Genomic DNA, 18,194 nt, shown 5'->3' with positions numbered 1-18,194 from the left:
TTTTCAGCAATATGTACCTTCCAAAAAATAAAAAAATTCAAATTTGTTAGATACAAGAATACAGAAGTCAAAGCAACCAACATGATGAACAGGGTATTGGAATGGAGAAAAAATCGCGGAGCATCTTCACTAACTTGAAACTTGGGGAGAGGTGAAGCATGCAGTGTATTACTATATTCTTGGCGCCTTAGCGTTTTCGCCCACGGAGAAGAAACCGTTGGGGGTCGAGGTATACAGCTTTGCTGAAAGTCTCGTGTCTTTGAACCACGAAGCATTCTACCGCGAGGCATGGGAAAATCAGTGTCAAGGTGTGTTCTTTTAGCGTTTTTGCCCAAGGGCTATAAACGTACTAGCCCGAGGCGTTGGAAAACGAGTATCCCGGTATAAACAGTATATACGCACACACTGCGAGAAAAAATCTAGTTATTCAATGCAACGCAAATTATTCTTGCGCAGCTGATATTGAATGCGAAATCCTTCCACCATGTATATGGAACTACAGTAAAATCTCGGTAAACGAAAATCGCTTAAACGGAATTGCCGCGTATACAGAACAGTAGCCTATAAGTTGGTTGGTTTTGTATTCAGATATTGTAAAAAAGGCTAGATAATCGGACTGAAATTTCCGCGTCACCGTATAAATAGAACCAGAAATAGAACTTGTGAAACGCCTTCACATGAGAATACGTTTGTTACGGTTCCGGCTGTTTTTTTCTTTCTGTACGTTTTCGTTAGCCTAGTTGGCCTCGTAAGTCTCCCCTCATGTATGAGCAGCCAGGTTAGTGCAAGGAATGCAACGTCCCAGTTCTTGTTTCGGTCGTTCGGTCTCGATTGAAGACGCCGTGGTTACAGGGCCCAGCTCCTGCCACGTCGTTAGTGCCATTATGGTGCTATTCGCGCTTCATTACAGCGTTGCCGTCTTCTAAATTCGGTGACCCGGAAGAACTCGCGAAGTTAAGGCCTGTAGCATCTCTGAAGATGCAGTCGCAAGGACTCAAACAAAAAATATTTCATGCACTTGGTAGTGCACAGTGACTCATTGTTGCCAAATCAACTTTGTCTTTGCTGTGCGTAAACCTATTGTATTTTTCTTGCTTTCTGAAAAACTATCAGCTACATTCACTTGCTAGTGCTTAGATTTCCATGAAATGGTAATACACTGTGTGCGCACATGTATTTGCACTTTCACACCGCTATCTCAGTAAACGGAACTCCTCTTAAACGAAACTAATTATAGGTGCCGAGTACCTTAGGACCACACAATGTCCATACGCGTTCGTGTGCATAGCATTCACAATCGCAAAAAATCATACAGGCACCGGCAAGATTCGAGCCTGTGTCTGGTAGCTCAGACAGAGTTAGCCCAGAGGTAGCCCAGAGGTCGCCCAGAGGTTGACAGAGGTAGCCCAGACCCATTGCGCTACGACCGGGAGTCATTTTTATTGTTGTTATTCGGGCTTTTCTATTTCAGCCTTTGCTAATTGTAGCATATTTAAAAGATGCACACTTTTTATTTGGTTAAGTAATTTTTGTAAATTTGTTCTTTTCTAAGCTTGGTAACCCTTATTAGAGGTATACATTTTCGAATTTTCGCAACCTATAATTTATGAGGTACAAATGTAACCTATATCATCGTAACCCTTTTATATGTATACACGTAAGGGTTACTCAGTCGTGGGTTACTGTGCCGCTTTAAGCATGTATACCTTTATATAAGTTACATCTACCACCGTCCAAGGCCACACTCCTGGAAGGCGTGATGTTGCGCGCTAGGCGCGCTTTCGCCGGCGCCGCTGTGGCTACGTCCCGAAGGTGCCTTTCCCGCGTGGTAAACAAATATCGCGTTAGTGGAAGACGATATGTGCGACCATGCTGTCCATTGAGCCGTCTAGACATTTGCGTCGGGTGTCTTTTGTTCGTCCCTTGAAGAAACTGTCGGCCACACGGCTGGGGCTAAAAGAGAAGTTACCTTTAAAATGCCTAAAATTGTGTTGCTACCAAGCTTGAAAATGTTCTCTTAAAAAAACTATCTTCGCAAACAATTTTTTTCGTTTCTCTTCTAGTTTTCTTTGAAAAAAGACATCCCCCTCGCGAGGGGCACGATCAAATGCACAGCATTTCCGAGGGGGTGCGCCGGCAAGTCGTATCTCTTGATCGCGGGACCCGTGTCGCCATCTTTTGGAGGCGCGGGACAACTTGTGGCGCTTTCGAAACAAACGAGAAATGAGTGAAGGATATAAGGCGCGTTCGGTGCATCGAAATCTGTGTCGGTTTCGTGGCTCGGTCGATAGTGCGCCGGGCACCTTGCGTGCCGCCCGCGGCATCATGGGTTCGAAACCGGGCGCCGGAAACTGGTATTTCTTCCTGGCTGCGGACTACGACAAGGCGCGCAAGCGGACTACGACACGGCACGCCAACGCCGCGTGACATTGTGAGTTACTAAAATGCTATGCATTTAAAAATATGCATTGCATTATCTGTTCGATAACCGTTCCCCAGGTTGTCACCTAAAAATATCTGTGAGTATTCGCAACTCTTAAGTCTTTTAAAGAGGCATAACTAAATCTTGTTTGCATCAGCTTTGTGCCGTTTAAGAATCCACTATCAAACATGCATGATAGGTCTTTTGGTAAATTGCGAGCATGAATTTGAGCTTTAGTTAAACAACATTACGTTTTAGTGAAACCAAGCTTTAGTAGAAACATGCACTTGATAGCATACTTCAAAAGGACGCCAAAGTTCTGATAACATAGCCTTAAGCCAAAAATTCTTGTCTGACATCTTAGGCCATGATTATCAAAAGAGAATTGCAGTACATGCACACATATTTCCGCATTTAACAGGAGCACATTTCCAGAAGTTTGGCATCAGTAGTTTTCAACATTCACATTTATTATTGTTGGTACAAAACCTACACTCGCCAAAGTGCTAAAAACAATAGGTAAAACAAATGACGTTTCGGGGCCCGTACGGGTCCCTTGTTCACATATGAAGCGAAAAATGGCTCGGCCGTAATTATACATGCTTAGAACGGTGCAAAGCGCATGCGTATGTTGTAGGCATAGGCCCACGTGTCCGATTAAGAGCGTGCGGGGTTGATTGGATGTGGAATGATTCTCGGAGTAGGCGGGTTGATAGTATTTTCTCGGTGGCAATGATGCTGGCCGAATCCCAAGCGATGACGTGGTCGGTTACGTTTTGGTGTTCTGCCAAGGCGTTTAGCTGGGTGCGGCCGTTAGCAACGTCGTTTTTGTGCTCCTTTAGTCGCCTCTTGAAGTTCCCAGATTCACCAATGTAGGCTGCGTCGCAAGTCTGGCAAGGAATCTTATAGATCACCCCGGGGTACCTTTCGCGTTCTAGCGCATCTTTGGCATGTACGAGTTGCTGTCGGAGCTTACTTGTGGGCACGTGGCAAACCTGGACGCCGTAGTTATCGAATATTCGTGAAAGCATTTCGCTTACACCAACAGCGTAAGGAATGGCGGCGCGCTTTCGCTCCTTCCTCGGTGATGTGGGTGGCAATGATGCTGGCCGAATCCCAAGCGATGACGTGGTCGGTTACGTTTTGGTGTTCTGCCAAGGCGTTTAGCTGGGTGCGGCCGTTAGCAACGTCGTTTTTGTGCTCCTTTAGTCGCCTCTTGAAGTTCCCAGATTCACCAATGTAAGCTGCGTCGCAAGTCTGGCAAGGAATCTTATAGATCACCCCGGGGTACCTTTCGCGTTCTAGCGCATCTTTGGCATGTACGAGTTGCTGTCGGAGCTTACTTGTGGGCACGTGGCAAACCTGGACGCCGTAGTTATCGAATATTCGTGAAAGCATTTCGCTTACACCAACAGCGTAAGGAATGGCGGCGCGCTTTCGCTCCTTCCTCGGTGATGTGGGTGGGTTTGCCGATCTGCGTTGCTGAGCGTTTAGTATATGCCAAAGATGCGCTAGAACGCGAAAGGTACCCCGGGGTGATCTATAAGATTCCTTGCCAGACTTGCGACGCAGCCTACATTGGTGAATCTGGGAACTTCAAGAGGCGACTAAAGGAGCACAAAAACGACGTTGCTAACGGCCGCACCCAGCTAAACGCCTTGGCAGAACACCAAAACGTAACCGACCACGTCATCGCTTGGGATTCGGCCAGCATCATTGCCACCGAGAAAATACTATCAACCCGCCTACTCCGAGAATCATTCCACATCCAATCAACCCCGCACGCTCTTAATCGGACACGTGGGCCTATGCCTACAACATACGCATGCGCTTTGCACCGTTCTAAGCATGTATAATTACGGCCGAGCCATTTTTCGCTTCATATGTGAACAAGGGACCCGTACGGGCCCCGAAACGTCATTTGTTTTACCTATTGTTTTTAGCACTTTGGCGAGTGTAGGTTTTGTACCAACAATGTTATTTCCTCGCCAGACGAGTTTTCGTCAAACCTTGGATCACATTTATTATTATGAAACACCTGCGGGCTAATTATTAAAAATGAAAGCTGCGAACCACCCCAATGTAATTATCCTTCCTTAATAAGTATTAAACGAGTGCGAATTCCTGGGCGAACTGGTGTTTCTTATTTTGCTTTAGACTTCCAGGTAAAACTCGGTTTATTCATATATCCTTATTAAACCTATTTAATAAATATTGTGTGAACAGCTTCACAAACATGTCCAAATATACAGATTCTTTACCTCAATATTTGCACGGATGTATGCAAAGTATTGTTACGGGGAAGGTATTGTATTCACCAAAGGTATTTACAAGGGGAAAGCCAGAGCAGAGTGTCCAGATTTACGCACGAACCAAGTCGAGAGCGATCGTCGTCGACTTCCTCTTCTAGCTGCTCAGCTCTCATCAGACAGACACTGACGCATACCCGTCGGCTCAGTACATAGCCGAACATCCCCGTCACATAGCCCCCCGGCCGGGAAAGCACCGACTCGGTGCTGACTAAGGTGTTGCGTCCAAGCTGGGAGAATTGTAGGGCTTTAGCCGCAGTACATGCACGATGTCGGTCTTCGGCGTGGAAGACGATGTGGACGCGGCAACAGGACTGATCTCATACGTCACATCGGTGACCTGCCGGAGGACCTTGTAAGGGCCATGATATGGCGAAAGAAGCTTTTCAGAGAGGCCCACGCGGCGAGAAGGCGACCATAACAATACGAGCGTACCAGGAGGATAATAGACGTTACGGTGCTTAAGGTCATAACGTGTTTTCTGCGACACCTGCGAGGCCGAAAGGCGGGCGCGGGCGACCTCACGGGCTAGAGTTGCTCCAGAAATAGCTTCGAATGCATATTCGGTCGGTGGAGTGATCGATGAGGGCATCAAGGTGTCAAGCGGCAAAGTGGGCTCACGTTCATATAGGAGATAAAAGGGTGAAAAACCAGCCGTATCGTGGCGCGAGGAGTTATACGCGAAAGTCACATACGGCAACGTCAAGTCCCAATCCTTGTGATCCGCGGAGACATACATAGACAGCATGTCCATAAGGGTGCGGTTAAAACGTTCCGTAAGTCCATTGGTTTGGGGATGGTAAGAAGTGGTGAGCTTGTGTGTCGTGGAACTCAAACGAAGGAGATCAGCTACCACTTTGGATAAAAAGTATCGTCCCCGGTCGGTGAGAAGTTGACGTGGAGCGCCGTGGTGTAAAATGACATCGTGAAGGAGGAAGTCGGCGACATCAGTCGCACAACTTGTAGGTAGCGCCCTGGTAATAGCAAAACGGGTAGCATAGTCCGTTGCCACGGCAATCCACTTGTTCCCGGAGGTTGAGAAAGGGAAGGGACCAAGGAGGTCCATCCCTACACGGTAGAACGGTTCGCTCGGCACGTCGAGGGACTGTAAGGGACCAGCCGGCGCCGTTGTTAACCTTTTCCGTCGTTGGCAGGCATCACAAGCACTGACGTAGCGTCGAACCGACCTATATAGGCCAGGCCAGAAAAAGCGCCGCCTGACGCGGTCAAAGGTGCGTGTCAGACCTAGATGGCCTGCAGTAGGTGCATCGTGCAGTTGATGGAGCACGGACCTTCGAAGGTGTTGCGGAACAACCAGGAGCAAAGCAGGGCCGTCAGGGCGAAAGTTGCGGCGGTAAAGCACCCCATCTTGTACTAGGTATGCCTGCAGCGAAGGATCGTGTGCCGATGAGCGCAGATTGTCTATGATCGCTCGTAAGCTGTTGTCACGACGCTGTTCATCCTCAATATGAATCAAATCAGAAATAGCCAGGACACAGGCGTCGGAGTCCTGGGCAGAGGAACCAGGTGGATCGACGGGATGCCGGGACAAGCAGTCCGCATCTTGATGTGTACGACCAGATTTGTATGATACAGTAAAGCAGTATTCTTGTAAGGTCAAAGCCCAACGCCCCAAGCGGCCCGTGGGGTCCTTTAAGGAGGAGAGCCAGCAAAGGGCGTGGTGGTCGGTGACAACTGTGAACTGCCTCCCGTAGAGGTAGGGACGGAATTTTCCTACGGCCCATACAAGAGCAAGACATTCGCGCTCCGTGATAGCGTAGTTCCGCTCTGACGACGAGAGAAGACGGCTGGCGTAAGCAATGACTCGGTCGCCGTTTGCTTGTCGTTGCGCTAAAACAGCGCCAATGCCGTGTCCACTCGCATCTGTACGGACTTCAGTGGGTGCCGACGGGTCGAAATGTCCCAGAATGGGAGAAGCAGTGAGTACATTTGTAAGCGTTTGGAAGGCTTCCGTTTGTTCTGGGCCCCACGAGAAGGTAGCGTTCTTGCGCAGGAGATCAGTGAGTGGCTGGGCGATAGTCGCAAAATTTCGAATGAAGCGGCGAAAGTATGAACACAAGCCTACGAAGCTTCGGACGTCTTTGGGCGAGCAAGGTTGAGGGAACTCTCTGACAGCCCGAACCTTTTCAGGGTCGGGGCGGACTCCAGTGGCGTCAACTAGATGGCCGAGTACTGTGATCTCGCGTCGCCCGAAGCGGCACTTCTTGGAATTCAGCTGTAGTCCTGCTCGTCGGAAAACGTCAAGGATCGCTACAAGTCGTTCCAGATGGCTTTCAAACGTGGGCGAGAAAACAATGACGTCATCAAGGTAGCAGAGACATGTAGACCATTTAAAGCCATGGAGCAGGGAGTCCATCATCCTCTCGAACGTGGCTGGCGCGTTACATAAGCCGAAGGGCATTACTTTGAATTGATAAAGACCATCCGGCGTTACGAAAGCTGTTTTTTCGCGATCGAGCTCATCAACGGCAATCTGCCAATATCCAGTTCGGAGATCAATGGAAGAAAAGTACTTGGCCCCGTGGAGGCAATCCAACGCGTCGTCAATGCGGGGAAGTGGGTACACGTCTTTAGTACTAACCTTGTTGAGGTGACGATAGTCGACGCAAAAGCGCCATGTACCATCCTTCTTCTTGACCAAGATAACGGGGGATGCCCATGGACTAGTGGAAGGCTCAATAATGTCTTTGCGAAGCATCTTGTCCACTTCCGCTTGAATGGTTTGGCGTTCCATCATGGACACCCGGTACGGCCGTCTGCGTACGGGATTGGCATCCCCTGTGTGGATGCGATGCTGAACAGCAGTGGCCTGCCCCAGAGGGCGATCGTCAAGGTCAAAAATGTCTCTAAACGAAGACAATAGATCACGAAGTTGCCTTGCGTGTACAGTTGGCAGATCAGAGGCTATCATGGGTTCGAGATCGAGCGGCAGAGGTGAAGTGGGCTTGGCCTCGCGCTGGCAGTCTAGGCCAGTGACATCGGCTAATGCATTCACCTCGCACTGTGAAATGGTACATAGTGTAGCTAGCGACATTCCCTTTGGGATAACCTGCGGTGTATAGCCAAAATTAGTGAACGGCAGTCGGACGCGACCATCCAAAACCGTTACGACAGCGTGCGGCGTCATCACATTACGCGCGAAGAGTACGTCAGCAAGAGGCGAAGCGAGGTAATCACCATCAGGGACAAGGGGGGACAGTTGCAAGGACAGGAGTGTAGTAGCTAGGGGTGGTAAGCGAACGTCGGCAGAGGAACAGAAGTGCTGCCTGCGGACATCGTCGTGGCCGTGATAAGGAGGAAGCTCTAAGTGAAGCACTCCAGCTGAACAATCGATGAGTGCTGAATGGTCCGCGAGAAAATCGAGGCCAAGAATAACGTCGTGAGTGCATTGGTCTAGCACAGTAAACAATACGACGGTTTGTCGGCCAGCTATAGTAACACGCGCTGCACACATCCCGGCGACAGTGGGCGTACTTCCATCAGCGACCCGTACAACACGTGAAGTGGGGGGCGTAAGCACCTTGCGAAGGCGGCGGCGAAGCTCCGAGTTCATAATAGACATATGTGCACCCGTGTCAATCAAGGCGGTAACGGCAACATCGTCAACTTGAATCTCCCGCAAATTTTTCCGTGTACAAAGCGTCAACAGAGAATTTTCGGTGGTCGTCGGACATGCAGCATCACCTCTGAGAGCTGCATCATTTAGTTTTCCGGACGGGAGTTGTTATACGGCGTCGGCGAGAGGGGACGCCGAGGCTGTGGCGAACGGGACTGACGGCGCTGGGGTGGCGGCGATCGGCTGTAACGGCGGAACGGAGCGTTGGCGTCTGCTGGTTGCGGCGAAGGCGGTGGAGTAAAGCGACGAGGCATCTGAGAAGGGTGCGTGTAGCTGGAAAGGTCTTGCCGGAATGAGAATGGTGAACGCCTCTGGCAGTACCGTGCAACATGCCCGACTCGGCGGCAGTGGAAGCAAATCGGCTTGTCGTCGGGTGTCCTCCATTCCGAAAGGTAGCGGCTACGACAGGTGGACGGTTGGTATTCATTGCGGCCGCCGTAGCTCGAGGAAAGGTGAGGCGCGTGAACGCCTGGGCCTCTCACAGCGCAAACCGGCTGAAAGGCGAGCTTGGCTACTTCTTCCCGAACGACCGCTTGGATCAGAGGGATGGACGGGAGGCACGTTTCCGATTGGGGAAGCGTCGTGGGGGCCATAGCCTCGAGCTCTCGTCTTATAAGCCTGGTTAGACTTCCCGTCGTAGCTGGGCTCACGTCAGTCTCCGGGGGTCGATGTTCGGAAAGACAACGATCCTCACACGACGACGTTGGAGCGGTGTTTGGAAGTCGGGTAAAACTAGTGGTCAGGCGACGTCCTTTTGCCTGCTCAAACCGGCGACATTCCTTGATGACTGATTGCACAGTTGTGCAGTCTTTGCACATGAGTAAATTGAAAGCGTCGTCCGCTATTCCCTTGAGGATATGCCCGACTTTGTCCACTTCCGCCATTTGGTCGTCAGCTTTCTGGCACAAGGATAGCACGTCCAGAATGTACGCCACATAAGGCTCGGTAGGGGTCTGTACACGGGAAGCCAGTGCCTTCTTAGCGGCAGTTTGACGGTCTACAGGGTTCCCGAACAGCTCGCGCAGCTTGGATTTACAGTCGTCCCATCTTGTTACCGTCTCTTCGTTAGTTCGGAACCAAGTCCTGGCCGCCCCCCTCAGAGAGTTATCCACGTTCGCAAGCATGATGGTGGGATCCCACCTGTTATGAGCGCTAATGCGCTCATACGTCTTCAGCCAGTCTTCAAGGTCAACATCATCTGTGCCGCAAAACGTGCCCGGGTCACGCTGCTGGGAGATAACGATGAATGGGGAAGCAGTCGCGGTAGCTCCCTCGGGCGCCATCGTTGGTCGGGGAACTTGCCGTCCGCTGCGGAGCTCCGTGCTGCGTGTGTCGTACCCCGCACCTTCACCAAAATGTTACGTGGCGGCAGGACAATGATGAGGCGAACCATGGGCGACGGTGAAGTGCTGTATTTACAAGATGTTGCCGCAGAGCGATGGGATCTATTTACAAGCGGCCATGATCGCTCGGGCCAGCCGCATCCTCTTCGTCGTCTTCGGTGACGGGTCATGGCGCTATGGGGCATTGTCCACATATGTGTTCCGTAACATTAAATGTTACGTGGCGGCAGGACAATGATGGGACTGAAGCCCGCACCTCCACCAAAATGTTACGGGGAAGGTATTGTATTCACCAAAGGTATTTACAAGGGGAAAGCCAGAGCAGAGTGTCCAGATTTACGCACGAACCAAGTCGAGAGCGATCGTCGTCGACTTCCTCTTCTAGCTGCTCAGCTCTCATCAGACAGACACTGACGCATACCCGTCGGCTCAGTACATAGCCGAACATCCCCGTCACAGTATTTCGAATTGTTTGGTACTGCAATTGAACAATTTCAGAGGAATTCGAGTTTGAGCTACATTTCAAAGATGGTTCTCAGAGGTGCACTTTCCCAGTAAAGCGTTATTGTCATGGTTCCCCACAGAAAAAACGCAGAATGTGGGAAAGTAGAAAGAACATTTATTGCAAATTCACTGTTTCATGCAAAGCAGTGTTTATGGCTATGTTCCCTACATTCTCTGTTTCACGCAGAGTCTAATATTACACTTGGAACTCACTTGTCTTTACGAATCCATCTTTACACTTCCCTCTTAGGTTCCTCTTTACAGTTCCAGCTGAGTTGTGATTCCCACGTAGTGTTATGGTTTTTTTATGCAGCACTAACAAGTTTCTAGGCCGATTGCAATCTGTCTTTTGGACAAACTTTAAATGGGATTTATAATTTCCTGCATCGAAAAAGGCGCTTGGAAAAATTCAGAGATAAGCTTCGCAATTTACGTAGTTCACAAGCAGGTACAAAATCAGGGCACACTGAAGATTTCCCGAGGTCATCTGAATAACTTGTTTCCTGCTGCCGGAGATGAGGTATACATGTGAGGGTTCCTCACTTGGATTTCCCCTTCTTGAAGAGCCATCTACAGAAAATTTCAGAAAAAGAACAAACTCCAGTGCAACCATAAGCCCCTCACACCAAACCACAGGCATGTGAAGTTCGAAAAATATATTGCACGACAATGAAGACGGAGACCAGAGAATGAAATGAAAGGCCACACCAGAGAAGGAGTGATTTACGGCCTTTCAAATAATTTCACATCATTTCAGTAATCGTTACACGGGGTAATTTTGCCGCGTTGTTCAGAAAAACGCGAAGCCACTATAGTCATACCGGCCAACCGTCCCTAATTTTAATCGTGCCGTGTTCTTGTTTATCTCGCGAAATGTTTCTGCATACTCGCCCAGAACATGCGGAAACATTGGGCTACGAGATAAACTGGCACAAATTTGCGAGAGAGAAAGCAGAAACATTTCCGCGCCTTCATGTGGAATCACTAGTACACGCAACAAAGAGAACGTCGCAATAAACCCAGAAAACGTGCTTACTTGATGCTGATGCCATCTACGTCACATTTTTGGCTGTACTTAAAAATCTCCCCCCCCCTTCTACTGGCAGTTTTATTTTCAACAAGGATCCCACGTGCAAGCCGAATCGTTTTTCATTTCAGTAAAGTGTTCTTATCGGTGGTTTCTTCCTCGGCTATAACTAAAAAGGAATCGCCAACTTACGTTTTTTCTTCGTCCAGATGTATTGTGGGAGAGGATACATCTAGAACTTGCACCGATCTGCAAGTGGCATTCCCAGGAGGTCTGTACCTGTAATGACTCGAAGGGTTATTTGGGTTAAAATGTAATAGGCTGTAGAGCTGTGCAGTTGGTATACATTTATAATGAAAGAACTCCTCAAACTTGACAAGACAATGAAAAGAACACAGCACAAGTACTCACTAAAAAATTGAGCTTTCTTAAAGAGCTCTTTCCGAAAAAGTGTCCTTCTTCTTGCCTCTGCAAAACCACGCATCTTATAGAATAGCTAGAGTTGCTGAAAAACTACAAAGCTCCATGTTGAAGAAATCGTTATGTGAATTCATAACGTTCATGTATAAAGAACTGATAGAAAGAGTCACTAAACATGTGGCAAAATACGATACAAAATATAACATCACAACACTTGAAGAAATGCCTCGCGTTTTTACAAGTGAATAATACTTTTGTTCGTGCAGGCCTGGGTGCCACCTTTACAAAGAATATTTGAATGAATGTGTTTTAATTATTGTATTTTCATACCGTTGTTTCCACTGAAATCAGACTTCATTTCAACTTGTTTCATACGGAGGGGAGTCCTGGTTGTCAGTTCTAGGAACTTTGCCTGCAAGAAAAACAGTGGTGCTGATAAGTCATAGCATAGTTAGCCATATCCAACCGCACTTTTCGAACAGCCAGGAACCGGTGAGGGTGCAGCACCCATTTTTACACCTGCACCTGTGTCTGTGTATTTCGTCACTATCATCAAAAAACAGCAACAATCAAGCAGCCTGCATGCGCGCTCATACATACCACCATTCTATAAAGTGGCTTTACTGCACAACACTAGGATCACCCGAGACAACCATTTGCCCTGCAATACCACGCGAATAAATAAACGACTGATTTGTGCGAATGAGAATAATAAACCCATTTAACATGGTGAAAACGGCACGCTGTCTCAAAATAACTAACACCAAATTTACCCACTCGAGGAAAAGAATGACAAAAATGAAGAGTGTTGTACATATGAAACTTTTTTTGTGCGATAGGGCCAACTTTCACAAAAAAGAGGCTTGTGCTGGACAAAAGTGAGTTTACAAATTTCGGGCAGCATTTAGTGGACTACTTTTCTGCAGCGCACACCTTGTGTTTAACCGGATATATTCATAAAAGGCCAATAAACTAGACACCATTTCGAATATATGCAGCGAGAAAAATGAATATTTCCCGACGGCTGAAACAAAATGATAATAACCAGAGAATAGCGCGATAATATAGCATTTAATGGGAAAAAATTCAAATATTCAAGCAGAGCTACCTGAAAATTACATGGGCCAATAACTCGTCAAGTGCGCCCGATGCAGCCAACAGCGTAAACAAAACGCTCAACACATGACGAAGGCGCCCAGAGCAGAAAGCAGGTCACGAGGGCTGTTATCTGTTAAAATGTACGGGCTTTCCCGATCGACCACTCTATTCTGACGCAACGAACGCAAGCCCGTGATTTCATTCAATCGCCGTCGCGGGCAACAGAAAACGTAGACCGAAGCAAGCAGTCGGGTAACTAAAATCCCTCTCGAATGCTGCAATTTCAAATTGAAAAGCCCCCAGCGAAAAGATACATCCAATGAAAACACGGAAACCGTTACGGCAATATACTCACCGAGTTCGCTTTCACTGGCGCCGGGGCATTGGTCCAACATACGAACTTGATGCTGGTCGTAGAAGAACGGGCCGTGTAGCGCTGCCAGTCACAAATGGGCTCGCCGCCGCCTCCGCGACTCACGGCGACAAATAATTCTTGTAACAGCAATCCTCGCTTCATCGTAGGGGTATCACAGCGGTAAAAAGGCTCGAGTGGCGCGAAAACATGGTCACCGGTCCTGCGGGCGCCACCATTTCTCTATATCCCGTCATGCAACGGAGAAATCAACGGCCGCCTGGAGAGAAGGCGCGACGAACATCTTTTATAGGTTACAGGGCGTTTTATGGGTTACAACGTAAAGGTTACATGTCAGATTTTGTTGATGTAACCTATAAATCATTATGTAACCTATAAACCGCTTTTAACTTCACGCTTGTAACCCGTAGAATGGACTGGGATGAAGAAAACATCAAAATGGCTCCATTGTAACCTTTATTCTATAGGTTACTTCCGTTTGGAAGTTACATTATAGGTTACAAGGATTAGAGTGTATTCTTAGGTGTTCAAAACTTCATTGGACCAACTGTCTCTAGCTGCACTGTTACAAAGATTAAATGCGTCACTCCACCAATGGGCCCTTTTCCAGTACGGGTCCTACTAGCGGCCTACACGGCGAACTTAAACTCGCAGTCAAGCACGCCCACCAAAATATTTGGCTTTTGGGGAACCCGCGCAAGGATTATCCTGGTCCTGCAGACCCTCCATCATCCACTTGTCATCCGTGCCTTCCATATGAATGTCACGATTGCAGTGGGAACTGAAAGCGCAAATTAGACACGAACAAAAAAAGGGGACCACAGGACGAGCGCTCGTCCTGATGTCCCCTTTCTTTGTTCGTGTCCAATTTGCGTTTTCAGTTTCCATTATGCATTACCAAGAGGCCCAAACCATGACCCTTTTGGACGATAGCAATACCGCGCGCGTGTGACTAACCTGCAGTGGCCGAAGTGGCCTTTCTTCTTCATTGTTTTTCATTTTCGTTGAGGCCTCTCTCGTAGCTAAGTGCTCACAGCATGGTCAGATTCATAACATCTTTGGCCTTTTCCTTTAAAATCCTTTTTGTGTGCACGAACAGCCGCACTGCGCACTTCCCTAAAAGAAAAAATAAAAACGTGCAGCCCTAGGAGGCATAGCCGCGCCCCAAGCAGCAAGCTGAGGGGGACCTCTTACCTCTTGTTTATTTCGCCCGGCGCGACTGCCAAGAATGGTGGACCGGCAGCCCGCGCATGCGCAGATCACCACGAAAAGGGAAATTATGCATTTGTTTCGTCTTAGTCTGCGCGTAGGCTTTCGTAGTACTTGCGAAAGTCTCCTTAGGTTTTTCGTGCCAAGAATGGGTTGGCTCGCTCGTCGGGCTGAGTTGGCGGGCCACGGGGAGCAGAATACTGTATTTGCGCTGTTCTAACGCGCCACCGATCATAACGCGCGGGTAAGTTCGCGCAGGAAAATTCGAAAAAAACATTGAAATTGACGGTACAGCCCAAATGGAAAAGACATGACACCAAGAAACTGGCAGAGGGAGATTTTATTTGACGTAGGTAGCCGTGCAGGCCAAAAATTATTGGGCTTCATAAGATTTCTTACCCAGCTCCTGCTGGTAATTAAGTCAAAGCGGGAAACACTGAAGTTGTTGGCGATTTTAAGTGCCTTGACCTTCATAATTCTAGGCGTCACGGGATAATTGCAAGAGCACCAAAAAATGTGCAAGAGATGACAAGGTATGCGGCATGCCATTGAGGAATCAGTGCGCCGAAATTCACTCACGTGGTCTTGACGGATTGCTTTTATTGGATTGAGTAGGATTCGGCGTGGACTTCGTGTCCGTTGCTGCTGGCCGCTTTCAAGCCTACTTCGGTTTTGAGGCCGATTGTCACGCGCAGACAAATGTTAAGGCTACCTTTTAGCAAAAGAGGGTGCGCGTTAGAATCGTGAAAATACGGTAGCCCCTTTTCTGGGAACCCCGCCGCTCTCCTCACCTCAATTTTTTGGACGGGGTTGATGTAAACGCGGGAGGGGTCGAGTTAGCTGAACCCGGCACTCGACCCGACCCTTTCTCGTCGAGGCCATGTATTCGGGGCTTAGGTGGCGGACGAAGAGCTCAAGGGAAATAATTGAGACATTATTGTGCAGGACACTTTAGTCTCGCACAAAGTCACGCGCTGGCCTCGGCTGGTAGGGGAAGAGTCGAGGAACCCACATTTTAAGGAGGCACTTCTTGGCTACCCGCGGGCCACTTACGGTCGTCATTGCGTTAGCGTGGGTCATCATTGTTTGTTCTTTTCGATGGGAAAATCCTGATGAGGTGGGAAAATGGGAGTGGAGACGAAGACGATGACAAGAAAGGTCGGCCGCTGTTTGGAGCCGATAGCAGGCAGGTTGCAAGAGCGTTGTTAACGTAGACTGTATACGTTTCCGTCTTGCAATATATGCAAAGGAAGTTGTAATAAACGAGGGATGGCACAAGCAGTCATGATATAGTTCAATCTCGTCTGCATCGTCGTTGAAGCAGCAATGAGTCCTAGAGTCCCTCACAGGTTGGCACGGAATCCGCACAAAAAAAAAACGTGAATATGATGCGAGTAAATCAACACAGCCGCTGTTTGAGCTGGCGAACATGTGTATATCGTACCCGTAATTAAAGTGAGAAAAATGGGTTCCCACACAGTTTATCGAACGCCGGTTCATCAAACAAAATTCCTGTTTTATCGAGCGGCGTTTTGTCGAATGCCGTTTTATCGAACCACCTACGTCCGTTTTATCGAAAGTGTGGTTTTGCTGCTGTGATTGTAACTTACGGGGTTTGTTTTGTTTAACTGGCAATCGTATTAAACCAACCTGCAGTTAGCTACATTCTACATTGTCTCTTCCGTGCATTACACAAAAAACGTTCTCATATATGATGGCGCGTCTTTGCTGTGTTTTCGATCGCCTTTTTTTTTTATTCGACTTTCAATTTTTTTGCGTCTTCAGTGATTGCACTCAAGCATGTATGTCCCCCTTGTTTATGTTACAGAATTTTACACTGTAGTACAAACCCTAACCCCGTGTACAATATTCGTTAGATGTCCATCCGTGTATTTAGGTTGGTGTTGCCAAGTAGTTTCCTTCAGCCATAGTTCTTCATTAGTGATCCAAAATCTTGTGCTTCCCCGATTTTTCTAGTCACGTGGTTTGCACGTGACTTATACTCGGACCATGGGGTCACATTGTTTGCATCTGGAGTAATCTCGTTCCAAGAATTCCGGAAAGATTAGTGCTACATGAATGGAAGGGTAGGGGGGCGAGAGAGAGGTCTGACATTGAAAGCGAGGTCCCAGCACAGGTGTGGAGTCTAGGAGAACTCGTCACAAGTGAACCCATCACAGCCGAATCGTCATATGTGAACTCAAGCAGGGCAAGTCGTTATAGGTCATCTCGCACTAGGGAAACTCGTAACGTAGGATAACTGGACAATTGCCCATCCCGTCACAATTTACGTTTCTTTCTTAGTCTTGCGTAAATGAAAGAATACATGATATTGTATAATTCCCTACTTGTGCGTCAACACTCTTACGCCCCTCCGTCGATTCACCCACCTTACGTTTCCTTGATGGCCTTGAAGGAACACGCCAGACCAGACAGCGCATTTGGCTGGTTTTTTGTGTGCTTTGTTTCGGTTATCGCACGGGCGATATTAGATTTCGGTCGCTGGTTGTCAATTTGCTTCAAGTTTACATTTCTATTTTTAGGTAATTGGATGATGGCGCTGTATCGAGTAGACCTTCACTATTTCTCGATTTTTCATGTTTAAGATTTTGATCTTACAGTTTTTTATGCCTTTTGATAAAAAGGTGGAAGAGAACGGGCTAAAACCACCAGACATGCTCGGGTGCAATGGACTGGTGGGGGGGGGGAGAGATGAAAAGGAACGAACCTGTAGTATGGTGACTAAATTTGTAAGTAATTTTTTTCTCGTTAGTTCTAAGCAAGGCATCGAGAACAGTAGGAGAAGGCTTGGTAACGTCTTAGTAATTGAAGTCAGTGCTCATTAGAATTAAGAATGCAGAAATTTGCAGAGACTTTTGTTAGCGTTCCAGATAGTTTTTTGACATTGGACTCGCAAGCACCAAGAAGTGTCTTTCTTATGTAGAACATACGCGGCGAAATAATTAGATTAGATTAGATACAAAAGCTGTGTATACAATAAAGTACGAAGAATATCGAGGTATTCTAGCCTATACGCCCCAATGCCCTGATATGCTTCTGATCATAGGGTGACCTAGAGATACAAGGGGCTTGGATACTCAGAAAACATTAAAATAATGTCTGTAAGTTTCAAAGAACAAAGAAGATTTCAAATAACAATTCAAAGAACATTTATGTGAAACGTCAACAAATGAAAAAGAATCGAGGAACTATCCTCAACAAATATTTACAGGAGAAATTGCTTCAAAAGTATGCGGATTCTAAATAGGCGTAAATATACAAATAAGATACAGATGCCGTCTTTACAAATAGATCTTAAAGATCCTATCCAAAGACAAATCAAAACAAAAACAAACTGATGTGTTCTTTCACTGAGGACTCCTTAAAACACGTACTTTTTTTTTATTCTGGACCGAGATTTTGGACGGAAGGGTCTGCGGAGTCCGGGTAGACGTTCGCCCTGGATGTCAGCCACCTATCTTCCCCGAATTCCTCTCCACTCACGGGAAGTAGGGAATAGTGTGCATGGCGCCTGCTTTCGCGGAAGCTCGCCTGAAACGCTCGCCCTTGGATCGGGTCGCCCCTGCCATTCGCGCCGCTAATTACGCGCTGCAGCTTCTGCTAGCCAAGAGAACCCGTTCGGGGGGCCAAGGCAAGGTTTTTTTTGCAGAATCCGCCGAAGTGAAAGCGATCACGCGGGCGACGACGTGGATGGGAAACGCGATACGGTGTGTTGCCCCATCGGCTTCGCCGAAGCGAAATTCGTTCCATGGTTTTAAATCCCCCTTTTTCTTTGCCCCTTTTTTATCATTTAGTACGAATGTAAATAAGTACACATAAACAAACTTCGGT

The sequence above is a fragment of the Haemaphysalis longicornis genome, unplaced genomic scaffold (assembly GCF_048455015.1).
Source record: "Haemaphysalis longicornis isolate Haplotype H1 unplaced genomic scaffold, Haemaphysalis longicornis Haplotype H1 scaffold_14, whole genome shotgun sequence".
Classification (NCBI taxonomy): domain Eukaryota; kingdom Metazoa; phylum Arthropoda; class Arachnida; order Ixodida; family Ixodidae; genus Haemaphysalis; species Haemaphysalis longicornis.
This window is presented reverse-complemented; position numbering follows the sequence as displayed.